The following is a 13,258-nucleotide window of genomic DNA, read 5'->3' as shown; positions in this document are numbered from 1 at the left end:
TTGACAGTGTTATATTCCTGCATACACAACAATCACTACAAGATTCATACTGGGCCACAAAAGAGCAAGGGCAGCTAGAGCATACCGCAGCAACACACACTACTCTGGCTCTTTGTTAAAATGGTCTTTCAGAGCCTCCTGGAGCCATATAGCTCTGCATTGAGCTCTTCTAATAACCCTTGTATCTGGCTGTTCAAACTCAGCAGACAGCTGATCCACTTCCACCCTCTACCTTGGCAGAAACTTTCCCTCCTTTGCTTCACAGATATTATGTAGGACACAAAAAGCCGCTACAACCATTGGGCTATTTTTCTCAATGAGGTCCAATCTTGTGAGTAAACAACACCAGCAACCCTTCAAATGACCAAAGGCACAATCAACTGCCATTCTGCACCTGCTGAGCCTATAGTTGAAGCATTCTTTGGTGCTGTTGAGGTGGCCGGTGTATGGCTTCATGACCCCTGGGTGCAAGGGGTAGGCTGGGTCTCCCCGGATCACTTTTGGCATTTCAACATTCCCAATGGTAATCCGCCCGTCAGGAAAGAAAGTCCCTACCTGCAGCTTTCTGAACAGTTCTATGTTCTTAAAGGTGCAAGTGTCATGCACCTTCCCTGACCAGCCCACAGTGATGTCAGTGAAGGATCCCGATAATCCATCAGTGCCTGCATAACCACAGAAGAATAGCCATTTCTGTTGATGTGGTCTGTGGCAAGGTGATCTAGTGCCAAAATAGGGATGTGTCTGTCGCCTCACTGCAGTTCGGGAACCTCATTGCTGCAGATCCAGCCACTATGTCCTGCACATTGTCAAGAGTCACAGTCCTGCATAGCAGGAGGCTATTAATGGCTCTGTACTCTTACATGACAACAGGCCCTGTGGTGGATTTCCCAACTCCAAATTGATTCCCTACTGACCGGTAGCAATCTAGAACTGCAAGTTTCCACAGTACCATCGCCACTTGCTTCTCAGTTGTCACTGCAGCTCTCATTTTGGTGTCCCCATGCTGGAGGGCTGGGGTGAGTTCAGCACACAGATACAGGAATGTGGTCTTGAGCATCCAAAAGTTCTGTGGCTGCTGCTCATCATCCCAAACCTGCATTACTATGTGATCCCAACAGATGGTGCTTATTTCTCAGGCCTAGAACTGGCACTCCACCATCTCCAGCTGCTCCATAAATGCCACCAACAATCCTGAATTGTTTCTTTCTATGTCCCACAGGAACCTGGCCTCCAAGAAATTGTCATGTTTCCACGGCTCCTCTTGAGGCTCTGCGAATACTGCAGGATCATGCACCCTGTATTTGCAGAGCTCATGACAATAGTGCAGAGTTAGGCAGGCTCCATGCTTCTGTCAGAGATGGCTGACAGTGAGGAGAGATGTGGGATTTTGAAAAGAAGACATGAAAATTATTGGATGCATATGAAATGATGGGAGGGAGAACACTGCATCATGGGAAGTTGACCCCAATGTCCCTGTCACCCTGCGTGACTCATTTTGGCCCCATCAGACAAGGCAAAAACTTGCTAAAAGACAGTGGAATACCTACCCATGGTGCACTGCACTCTGCATCAACACAAGCACTCCTGGTGAGTATGCGCACCGCCCACACAAGGAGCCACACATGCATGTGCACAAGTCATGTACTAACTATGGTGGCTGTTGTAGTGTAGACATGACCTTACTTCTGAATTACAAAACAGGAGGTGCAGTGTACTTCACTGCAGAATTTCACCAAAAGATTTTCATAGTAGCTACACCCACTTACACCTGGTCACAATTTTTTGCCAAGTGAACAGTCCACTTGTTTATAGGCTCAGTGAATGAACCATTATTTTCACTTTCCTTCTCTGGTTCAGAATCAAAATTAATTGCTTTAGCCTTTTGAAAAAAACAAAGAAAGAACTGATGTTTGGGTGCATACATGGGTGCTGTGGCAGAGTAGATAAAAGGGTCCAAGTACAAAATTAAGAGTATACTGCAGCCATGATATTGTACTACATAAAATTTCTTTACCAAATCAAATAGATTTGCAGTCTAACTTTGCAATAGCTACTGTAAAGGATTATTTTTTTATTTTGCAGTGTGAGAAATGAGTTTACTTGGGACCTGCTATGTGAATAAATAAGAGTAGGCAGTTTTATTTGTCTAGGTTTTTTGTTATGATAAATAATTGGTATGTGAAAATTTTATCAGACAGAATATCTTGGATGTTTCTAGTTCATATGTGAGTGTGTGGGTTTTTTTTTTTTTTTTTTTTTTTTAAAGAAGTTCCCATTAAGTGAGATCCAAACCAAATCTATCCTTTCCAAAGGAATGTCATTCTGGGCAGCAAACCCTTTAAATCTGGAGATTGGTTTCAAGATTTCACTGGGGACTTGATATATTTTTTTGTGTTGATATAATTTGGAATTTTCTGATATTTTCCCGAGCTATAATAGATTGGAACTATAATAGGTGATGATAGAATAACCTGTAAGTAGTATCTAATTTGTTCACATCAAATTTTGGGATAAAGTTTAGTAAACAGAATGGGATAATCCTGTAGTTTTATAATTGGACTTTAAACTGAAACATTTCGGTTAGCTTTTAAAGTATCAGAGTAAAGCCAGGCACTATTTTTAAAAAAAATCTTTTTTACACATTTTTTAAACCTCATTTTACCAATATCTATGCAGAGAAGTTTATTTATCTACAGTGCATTAAATGCCCCATTCCAATGATTGACACTTAAGTACAGCTACTATATCTCAGTACTCCTAAGATCTCCAAAATTGTTAGTGTTTAACTTGCTCTGTCAGCAGAATTACATTGACTGACAACTGTAACAACTGACTTCATAGTGAACACCCAGCCAGCATTCTACTGATTTATTATTGCAAATTAATCCCATCTACTTGTCCACAAGAACCTATTAAGGCAGAATACTAACCAAAAAGCACTGAGATTCAGCAGACTAAAAAAACTACTGCTTGCAAGGCATTTTCAGCCACACCTTTTTAAATTATTATTATTTATTATGTTATCCTTTTGTTGTTTCCTGGTAAATCTAATTTTCTTCTCTTGTTATTTCTGGAAACATTTCAGCCTTTAAGTTTCCACGTACAGGAGACATATTTTGGCACTTCTGACCATCCCATTCTGTGGACGATTAGATTGAACTAAAGTGGTTGCCAGATGACTAGTCGACTTATTACAAAATAGCAGGTCTCACTGGAGAATGAACAGCCTCAACTCAGTGAAGTGTCTGGAATTTTCTTAGCTAATAGGAGAGATCAGTTTGAGATTTTTACGATGCTACTTACATATAATTTAGCAGCTGGTCTAATTAAAATAGAACATGCAATTCTTATGTTTTTACCTTGGACAGATTTAGGCTTATAGTGTAGGTTTACAGTCCCTTCCCACAGTGTGTATGCCTGCACATGCTGGTCGGGGGAGGGGGAGTAAAGAGAGGCCATGCACTGATGGGTGCTGAAAGCATTCAAGCTGAATGAGTCAGTATTCTTCTGTGTTCACTGATAGAATGCGTACCACCTCAGGAGCTTCCGCCCCTTTAGAAGGGAGCAGCATGTAGCTTTTGCCCTCCCACAGCTCAGCTGCACTGTGTTCCAGGAAACCTGGTATCAGTGGCCATGTGAGAGACACAGTCCCTGCTGGACTATGGTTTGCCTCTGCACAGCAAAGCGGGAACTCCTTGGATACTCTTCTCCCACTTTGCAAACTTGCACAGGGTCAGCTACAATCTCAGAGCCCAATTCACAACTCCGTTACACCAGTTAAACACCAGTGTGACTGCAAGGGAGTCACCCTAGAGTAAAATGGCTACCTTTGGTAAAATTGCTACATCGTAATACATTATGGCCTCTATTCCCAAAGGCTTTGAATATTAAAGAGGGCCTTTGTACCTGTAATAGTAATTAGAAGTGGAATTAGTTCCCAATAAGCATTTTCAAAGGAGAGCTCACTTGGGGTGCAAGTGAATTGTGGACAGCCCAAAAGATGTTCCTGCCAGAAAGGATATCCTGTGAAGTTGGCCAGGAAAATACACCCACATGAAAGAAGTGAGTCTGGGTACAATTGGTAACAGCAACCTCAAAATCTTGCCCCAGAAAATACACCTGGGAATACCTACTGATGCCCAGTTTGAACACAAGCTGCCCTGCATTGAATCACTAGACCAAACTTGTTATATCCAGCAGCACATAAAATCAATCAGGCAGTCAGCTTTGTGGCAGCTTGGCACTGCAAAACCAAATGCTGTGACCTAACATTGGAGCCAGCCCCAAGCTCTGAGATGACAAGCTGCCATAAAACCCGCCGAACTTCCTGTGAGGAGTTACTAGACAATGTGTAAATTCACACGCTCATGAGCCATGCTAGGCATGCAGGGGTGGCTGGCAATCCCGTGCACGGGGAAGACAGCAGGAAAATAGACAAATGGTCAGGGGAAAAGCCAGGGATGCCACAAGGCTCAGGCAGAAGCCACTCTGCTTCTGCCATTTGTACAGAGCAGAGCCAGAGCCAGAAAATGTTATTTATTAAGATAGATTCCCCCTTGAATGGGAGCAACAGCAGCAAGTTCCAAGCCTGTTAGATGACATTGGACAGGGCACAATCAGACCCTGTTGCTGGTAGTTTATAGGAAGAGGAAACCACAGAGATGCTGCTCATGCTTTGAGAACAGTGACTGAGCCCAAACTCCCCCCCAGGATGGTCATACCGCAGTGTGCCAAGATAGCCTGATCTCCTCTAGTGGGAAAAGGGGCTGCCCGTATAGCAGGTATCTGTCTCTTCATCTTCCATGGACGTGGGGAGCATGCTGATGGAAGTGTGCATAAGAGTGCGATTGCTGGTGTAAATAGGAGTGGCATACAACATATGCTCCTAATTTGCATGCATCTGAAAAATGAACCTATTGGATGAAAATGACAGAATCACCATTTTTCATTTGGGGCATAAATTACACTGGGTTTGTACTGTGGCCTGTCTGTGTCAGTTCACTTGAACCCACATTATTTACTGCCTCCTCTCCACAAAACACAGATCACTCCTTATGCTGGCTGCTGGGAATGGGGACAGGCATGTACACAGCAAAGGCCTGCTCTGAAATCAGTGAAACCAGGAGCAAGCCCTGAAGGCCTTCTCTACATCACAGCTTTGAATTGTTATTGGTTGGACCAATGGGATAACAGTGTTGTAAGCATCAGGGGTGCACACTAGACATTCTGCTTTGAATTAAGGACTTTATCCACTGGCAGAACCTTTAGAAAGCCAAAGTCAGACCAGCAGCTCATGCAGCGGGAGAGCACTTGACACCACTGCCCAAGTCCACCACAGCATGCTATACCTATGGATAATCTTTCATGGGCAAAGTTCTTTTGGGTCTGCACCACGATCACAGACCAGTAGGACTGAGTTGTCCCAGGTCTCAAGAACAGTCAGGAGTGGCCACATCGCTTGGAGATAAGATCAGGCTTTTTCTGCACCTCTGTAGTGAAGCTGACATTGAAGCGCCAAGCCTCGATGAGAGCCCCACTCTCCATGAAAGAAAGCATGGTGCTCACTCTGGTGCCTGGCTGACCAGTACCAATCCAGGACAGCCAGACTGAATCATTGGAATTTGGAAGTACATTCTGGATGGAGTTGTATTGATCATAAATAGCTGTAAATGTGCAATGTGGCTAATGTGCCAGAGATCAGTGAAGGATTTAAACAGTTGGATTATCTAAGCTAATGTGCTTCTGATGGAACCCATGTACCCATTCTCTGCACCCTCTTCCCAGCAATGCCAGGGAGCAGAAATGGGCACTACTCTATGGTAGTGGTGATGCTGGCCTTCGTGGAGTATAGGAGGTTCAAAAACTGGATTTTTCAAGAACAGTTGGAGTAGAACTCTCTTTCCGTCTACCAGCATTGACCATGATGATGTTCTTTCCTCATTTTGATGTTTCAGTTTATAAAAAAAGAAGGCTGGATTGATGGTGGCCTATATGTACATAGGCGGGAAGAAGAAATCTGATAGTAGAGATTTCATTAATCTAGCAAATAGAGGCATAACCAGATCCAATGCCTGGAAATAATGCACACATTTTTATGTGAGGGTAATTAACCATTGGAACAACATACTAGGGAATGAGGTAGCAAGGCTTCACTTGTCAGATGTCACTTGTTTAGAAGTTATGCTCTATTTCAACTACAAGTTATTGGGCTTGATGTAGGAATTATTGGGTGAAATTCTATGGCCAGTGTTAGATGGAAAGACTAGATGATACTATTGCCATGTTCAGGCCTTTAAAATCTATGAAAAAACAGGGAAAAGATGATTCAGTTACACACTGAACAGGTGCAGGATAGTGGTGGTGGAGTGTGCTTTTAGGAGATTACCATAATAAAGCAAAGACCAGTAATAGGGGGGATATAGTGGATGAAAATTGGAGATGTGTATATTTTCCTTTCCCTGGTCTGGTGCAAGAATGGAATGCCTCGGGAAAGTACATTCTGGACGGAGGGCATGATGTTGAGCAGGAGGTAGTAGAGCAGGGGCCAGTTATTCTGTTAATGGGGCAGTCAGTTTCTTCTGTTGAGGGTTAATGTTAGAACTCTCAGCAGACCCAGCATGATGAGATACTGTTGACTTCTTTTAAGACTTCCTGGCTACTTGGTCATCTGCTCCCTGAAACATGCTTCTCTCTGGAGGTTCACTCTTTCATTGAGATCCATCATTTGTTTTTCATTTTTAGCTACTAAGGAGATGACAACTGAGTTTCTCTAGTTTATATTTCCTTCCTGGTGTGCTCTATAATCTGCCGGGACCCTCCCTTCTTAGTGGCCATGAGAAAAGCTCCACAAAAGATATAACAATTGGCAATCCTTCTGTTCCTTGGCCTTGCTGAGCTGCTCCAGAGCCATACATCCTACCTACATCACACAGACTCTTAGGTTGTCTTTAAAAATTGTACTGGGTAGGAGGGCGAGTCTGGTGGATAGGGCACTGGATAGGGGCTTTAGAGACATGGGTTTAACTTCTGGTTCAACCACAGATATCCTTTTTGACTGTGAGCATATTGATGAATCTACCCTGTGCCTCAATACATATCTGTTATATGGGGCAAGTGTTTCCTTACCTAACTGGGGTGCTGTGAGGATAACAATTCTCTAATGATTGTGAGAGACAGATGTGGGCACAATCACCTGTGCAGGCAAGAAATAGCTGCCTGCTTCTAGCTGCATGTGTCTTTGTAGCCAGGGCCGGCTCCAGGCACCAGCCTACCAAGCTTGTGCTTGGGGGGGCACCTGGAGGGGGGCGGCGTGGTGTGGTGCTCCAGCTCCGGCTGCCGGGGAGAGCGGGGCCACGGCTGGGCACTCCGTCCTCCTCCCAGGGCTCCGGCCGCGCTCCGGCCGCCCTCCCCCCCCCTCCCCGGGGGGGGGGGGGGGAGGGCGGCCAGAGGCAGCGCTCTGGCTGCCGGGGAGAGCGGAGCCCCGGCCGGGGAGAGCGGAGCCCCGGCTGGGGCACTCTGCCGGGGAGAGTGGAGCCCCGGCCGGGGCACTCCGCCCTCCTCCCAGGGCTCCGGCCGCGCTCCGGCCGCCCTCCCCCCCCCTCCCCCGGGGGGGGGAGGGCGGCCAGAGGCTTTTTTGCCTGCGGTGGCAAAAAAGCCACAGCCAGCCCTGTTTGTAGCTGTGCCAATTTCAGCCATATTGTCTGGCAGGCAATGTTTCTGATTTTTAAACAGTTTTGACCCTGTTAATTTAAAAAAAAAATGTATTTAGATAACTGCTGCACCCCTAGATTTTGGCCTCCATAACCAAGCCTGTGCCCACAAAATAGTGATTTTGAAAATATAGCCTGGTAGCAATTAGTCACTTTTTAAAAGAAGTTCCACAGATGCACTGCATGATTTATTGTAAATAAGGCCCATATTTCACACACAGACACTGAATCACTAGCAGTGCCAAACCCAAGGCACTATGTATGCACATTTTTTCTTTGTATTTTACCTCAGAAGGCTTGGACGTGTGAACTGTGAATCGTTGAGCATTTCACAATGGTTTCTTATTAAAAACTGCTGTAACAGCTGGACAATGGTGCTTTTGATCATTTTGTTGTGTGTGTGTGTGTGTGCGTGTGGTGGGTAATACCAACATTTACACAGAGTTAAGCTAGAAAGATTTTTGCAAATTAAACTGTTTGGACTAGAACATTAATGGAAACAAACTGTATGAATAGCTTATTTGATATACTGTGTACATTTAATATTTTTTAAAAAAAATCCAACATTGACTCATGACAATAAGACCATTAGTTTAGACGTTAATGTTTTTTAAAAAAAAATTAAGCATGCTCTAAAACAAGTAGAACCCTTCATTATGCACCCTAGTATATACTGCCCTGGACACACTTGCCTTCAGTTCAGAGCACATAATTCACATTGCAGTTTATTATCAGCCGCTAGACGCCACAATGGGGACCATTGCTTAATTATATCCTGCTTTCCTTTCTAGTCCCATTACTTGTAATGTAAATTGCTGCAGTTTGTTGTCACTTTTACCATTTAATCTACACTAGTGAAAATGAAACTAGATCAGTGGTTCATTTCTTAAAATGCAGTTAATCTGAGTAACTTGTCTTTTGCCATAAAAATAAATGCTAATTACAAACATGATTACACTATAGGGCTAATTAGCCATTTAAGAAGATATGTAAGTACATAATTTTTTGTATTTTATCTGAAATATTGTAGTCCTACTTACTGTTTGCTCTCTAGCTTCTGCTTTCCTAAATATAGACGGCCCAGTTCTCATTTACATTCTAGACTCTGATTTCTTAACTATGTAGGGCCAGATTTTTATGGGGCTAATTAGCCATTCCAGGAAGAAATGTAAAGCCATAGTCAAAATTGTGGACTATGCAAAGTAAGTTAATTAAAATCAAAATAGCGGTGAAAGCCTAATATTGCAGGATCTGCAATTTCTGCAATATCACAAATTAAGTAGGACCTTAATTACAAATAATGTAAATAATTACTATAATCCTTGATTTGGTAAAAATTAGAAAGGTTCCAAGCAGCCTACTCTGCATTATTTAAAATTTGTAATTATTATTTTCACTGTTTTGGGGTTCAGGGTGCAAAATCTAATATTTGTTATGTCGTGATTTTGAATTTTTTGCCTGGAGAAGCTGTTGACTGTTATGAGCCAAAGGGCAGAACCATGAGGAATCCTTGTGTAAGAGCAGGGGCTATTAAATATAATGTAAATACACATATTTTTCACTATTTTCATAATTTGCTAGGTGCATCTACATAACTCCTAAACGAAGGCAAAAACTCATCTCTGTCCATGTAAGGAGAGCATCCTCTGAGGTCACTGGGAGTTCTGGATATCAGGGAGATTAGAATATGAGACCTGAGATCCATCATATATGGATCAGTGAGCAGAATTTAGCCCTAATACAAGTGGAATTGCAGTAAGTACAGTAATTTATAAACAGAAGCGTTAACAGGCTGTAAAAATGCTGTCTTATTTTTGTTGACTGGGCATATAATTGTACAGTACAAACATCCGTACTTAATTTCCAGCTCAGTAATGTCAGGGTGAAAGTACTGTACTGATTCACTGAAATCTTAATTCTGCAAATCTTAACTCTTAGGTTACTCATGTTTTTTTGGTTATGTTTGTGTTACCTTTATACTCTAGGATTCTTGAAAGGTAATATTCTCTCTCATTACTACAACGTTAGCTGAATTTAAGAATTTTTTGAATATTTATATTTTGTACGTATGTACAGGTATATTTTGACAGAAATGCAGCCACCATTAAAGTAGAACATGGCAACTGTCAACAATACATATCAGTGCACATAAGATAGGAAGTGAAGAATAATCTATTCAGTTTTAGAAGGGATATTTTATTCTACAGAAAGTAGAAAATAATTAGAGAAAAATCACCAGAAGGCTGGTCTAATAACATATAGTGGCAAAACAGTTCCATAGAAGCCTAATGACCATAAATGGCTAAGACTTCAGATTTTACGTGAGTTTTACTTGAGAGAGGCAGCTTGGTCTACTGTCCAAGGCCCTAAGCCAGGAGTTGGAAGATGTGGGTTCTATTCCTGGCTCTGCTGTGTGACTTTAAACAAGTAACTTCTTCTCTTGGTGAAATCCTTGTTTCATTGAAGTCCATGGGACTTTTGCCACAAATCCTCGGATTCTGCTTCTTTCCCCACCTTTGTCTTTCTTATCATCTTAGATCGAGGCCTTCTGGGGCAGGGACTGTCTCTCACTATGTGTTTGCACAGTGTCTAGCACAATGGGACCTCAGTCTTGCTCGCTTGAAGTCCTAGGCATTAACGTAATACAAATAGTAATAATATTACAGTTGATCTGAATTATCATGAAAATAACTTAAATACATAGATATGCTCTTAAAAAGGGTTTTGCTCTGTTTTAGTTTAAATCCTGTGTCATCCTGTGATGAAAAAAAATGCTACAGAAAAATATGTTCTTTCTGCAGGCTAGGAAACTGAGGAATGCACACAAAGGGAGAACAGACTTTTTTAAAAAGGAAACACCACCTTTGGTGTATTACAGTTTTATTCCTGAGTGAACAGAAAATCTCAAGGCACATATTTCTCCAAGGGGGGTCGAACTTTGTGAGGTTTCATAGCTGAGCAACGTTGAATGACCATATACACTGCTTGCCTTCTTCAGTCCAGTATTTCTTTTTCCCCATCTCCATAAAAAAACTGAAAAAGTATCTATTACAATGACCCAGGTTTTGCCATTCGAATCTCTCTAAATTACAGGCTTTTCCTCAGGCCATTTAAAGTGGAGTATATAATGCATGGCTGTGTTACTCATTGACTTCACTGTAACTTGTTATTACTACACTAAACTGTAGTGGTCTGTACAAAAGGCTTTACTATAAATATCTTCCTGGCTGTGCAGATGACAGTCCCTACCAGTAGCTCCTGCATTATTGAGCCTCTAGTTTTCTGCTCCTCTGCTGAGAATGGTTTTGAGCTGTTTTGAAATGAGAAGCCTGTAAACACTTAATGGCTGCTGGACTCCTGAAAATCTTATTAGCTGGAAGTCAATAATGTTAGTATACAGCTGGCTTTCACCCTGCTCATCATTTTGTGGCGAGGGCAATTCTTTTTTCAGATTCCAGGGTTTTTTAAGGGACAGGAGGCGATGAAAGAAGGGTACCCTGGCTCTGTCCTTTATGACACAGCTACTGTATATTATGTTTGTGTTGCCATTATTTAAATGGTACTTGGCTAAAGTTCACTTTTGAGAGGTAGTATTGCCCACCCCAAGTGTTCAAAAATCATGAGTCAGATCCCCAAAATCATGAAATTGGTTTTAAAAAAATCTAGATTTTTTTAAAAAAATAGCCTTTTTCTTTGCCTTCTAGTATTTGAGCCTTGAGGCGTCACATTTTCAAGCTTTTCTCTGCAACTGTGGGGGCTAAAAACTTACTCTTAAGAAAATGTTAGCTGAGATCTTACATAATCATATGACTCCCAGAGCTGAGGCTTTAATATCAACTCCAAATATCATGAGACCTGTAATTAAACCTTGAGAGCAGGCAACAGTGAGGAAGATGGCTTTGATTCCTGTGTTACAGATGGGGAAAGAGAAGCAGAGGGTTTAAGTGAAAGTGACTTGCTCAATGTCAAGTATTTCCACTCACTCCCCAGGAGTTTAAAAAAACATGAGTCAGGCAGGTCCTAAAAAATCATGAAATTGGTTTTACAATCATGAGATTGAAAAAAACTCCAAACAAACAAATTTGGATTCTTTTTATTTGTCTTCTAGTTTCTGAGCCTTTAGGGTAATCTTGCTTCACATTTTTAAGCTTTCCTCTGCAGCTGTGAGGCCTAGAAGCATCCTTTTTCATTTTTGAATGAAAGCTGATTCCAGCAGTGGGGATTTCAATAAAAACACCAAATATCACAGGAGCTGGTGACACAGAGATCACTGAGATTTGGTGGCTTCTTTCCGCTTAGCTGGTTACTCATTCCTCTAAACCATGCTGCCTTTCAATATGTTATTGCCCCCTATTGCGAAGAAAATCATTGAAATGCACCTTGTCTGTGGTTGTTTTTGAAACTAGGATTTTCCTTAAAAGAATGGGCTGGATGCGAGCTCTGTTCGTTGAACTGGCAATGTAGTTCTCTGACAAAAATACCAACATGGTGTGTATTTTTTTAATTGTCTATGCACACAGTCCTGGATATTTGACTTTTTGATTTTAACAGGCTAGTTTTATGACATCCAGTGAAAGAAATGGCTGTATGAAATGCTGTGTAGTAGTTGTCTACGGAGGCTTATAGCTATAGGCATAAAATTCTAAATTACATAACTACAATGCTACTGTAGATCAAGTGATACTGTCTAAGCAACTACCGTAACAGAGGTTCCAAGGAACTGAAAGCTTTAGCTGCCCTAAATTACTGGAAATGTTGAGTACATATGCCATAATAAAAGGGTATGCAAATGGTGGATGGTTCTGCAGTTATAGCAGATACAGCTGCACCAGGCAATTAGTTTAAATGGACAACAATTGAAAATGCAAACCCAGAATGTCTATCAGGACTTTGAACTCCTTTTTCTGTAAGAACTAGTTTTCCCAGACACCCACACCTCTGTCCCTCTCCTTCTGACAAATCTTTTCTTGATTTGTCTGGTAGACCTGTCCCAACTTTTGTATGAAACTTAAAACCTAAGGCCTGACCACTTGCGGTCACTGAAAATCACATGGCACTTTTTGCAAGAGTAGGGTTCTTAAACCTCATGTCCTGACCAAATTCCAGTTTGAGTAACTATATTCAGGGGGCCTGTGTGGGGATTTCCTTAGGCCCAGCACACTTGGGGACATCTCTGCTCTATAGTATAGAGCTCAGAGCAACAGTACATAGGGACTGGGAGGAGAGCATCTCTGGCCGGCTGAGCCAGGTGAACCGAAGGGAGAGGGAAAGGAAAAAAGGAGGGAACTGAGTAAACTGCCTTGAAACCCCACCTCCTTGGATTGTAGGTAGAAGCAGAATGTCTCCTTGCTGCCCAGCTCACCCTTACCAATCCTATGAGAGAAAATGGAAAGCAACTGCTGTCATCAGACTCTAGAAAGGGGAGGGTGCAAGATCTCTTGCAGAAAACCATTACAAATCAATGTGTCTTGGGCAGTTGGAGGGTATGGGAATCTTCAACGCTCCCCGTAGGAACAGGGAAAGGAAGGAAGTCATCTTTCCTGCCTTCC

This window comes from Chrysemys picta, chromosome 3, assembly GCF_011386835.1.
Source record: "Chrysemys picta bellii isolate R12L10 chromosome 3, ASM1138683v2, whole genome shotgun sequence".
NCBI lineage: Eukaryota > Metazoa > Chordata > Testudines > Emydidae > Chrysemys > Chrysemys picta.
The sequence above is the reverse complement of the archived record's forward strand: the minus strand, read 5'-3'. Positions refer to the sequence as shown.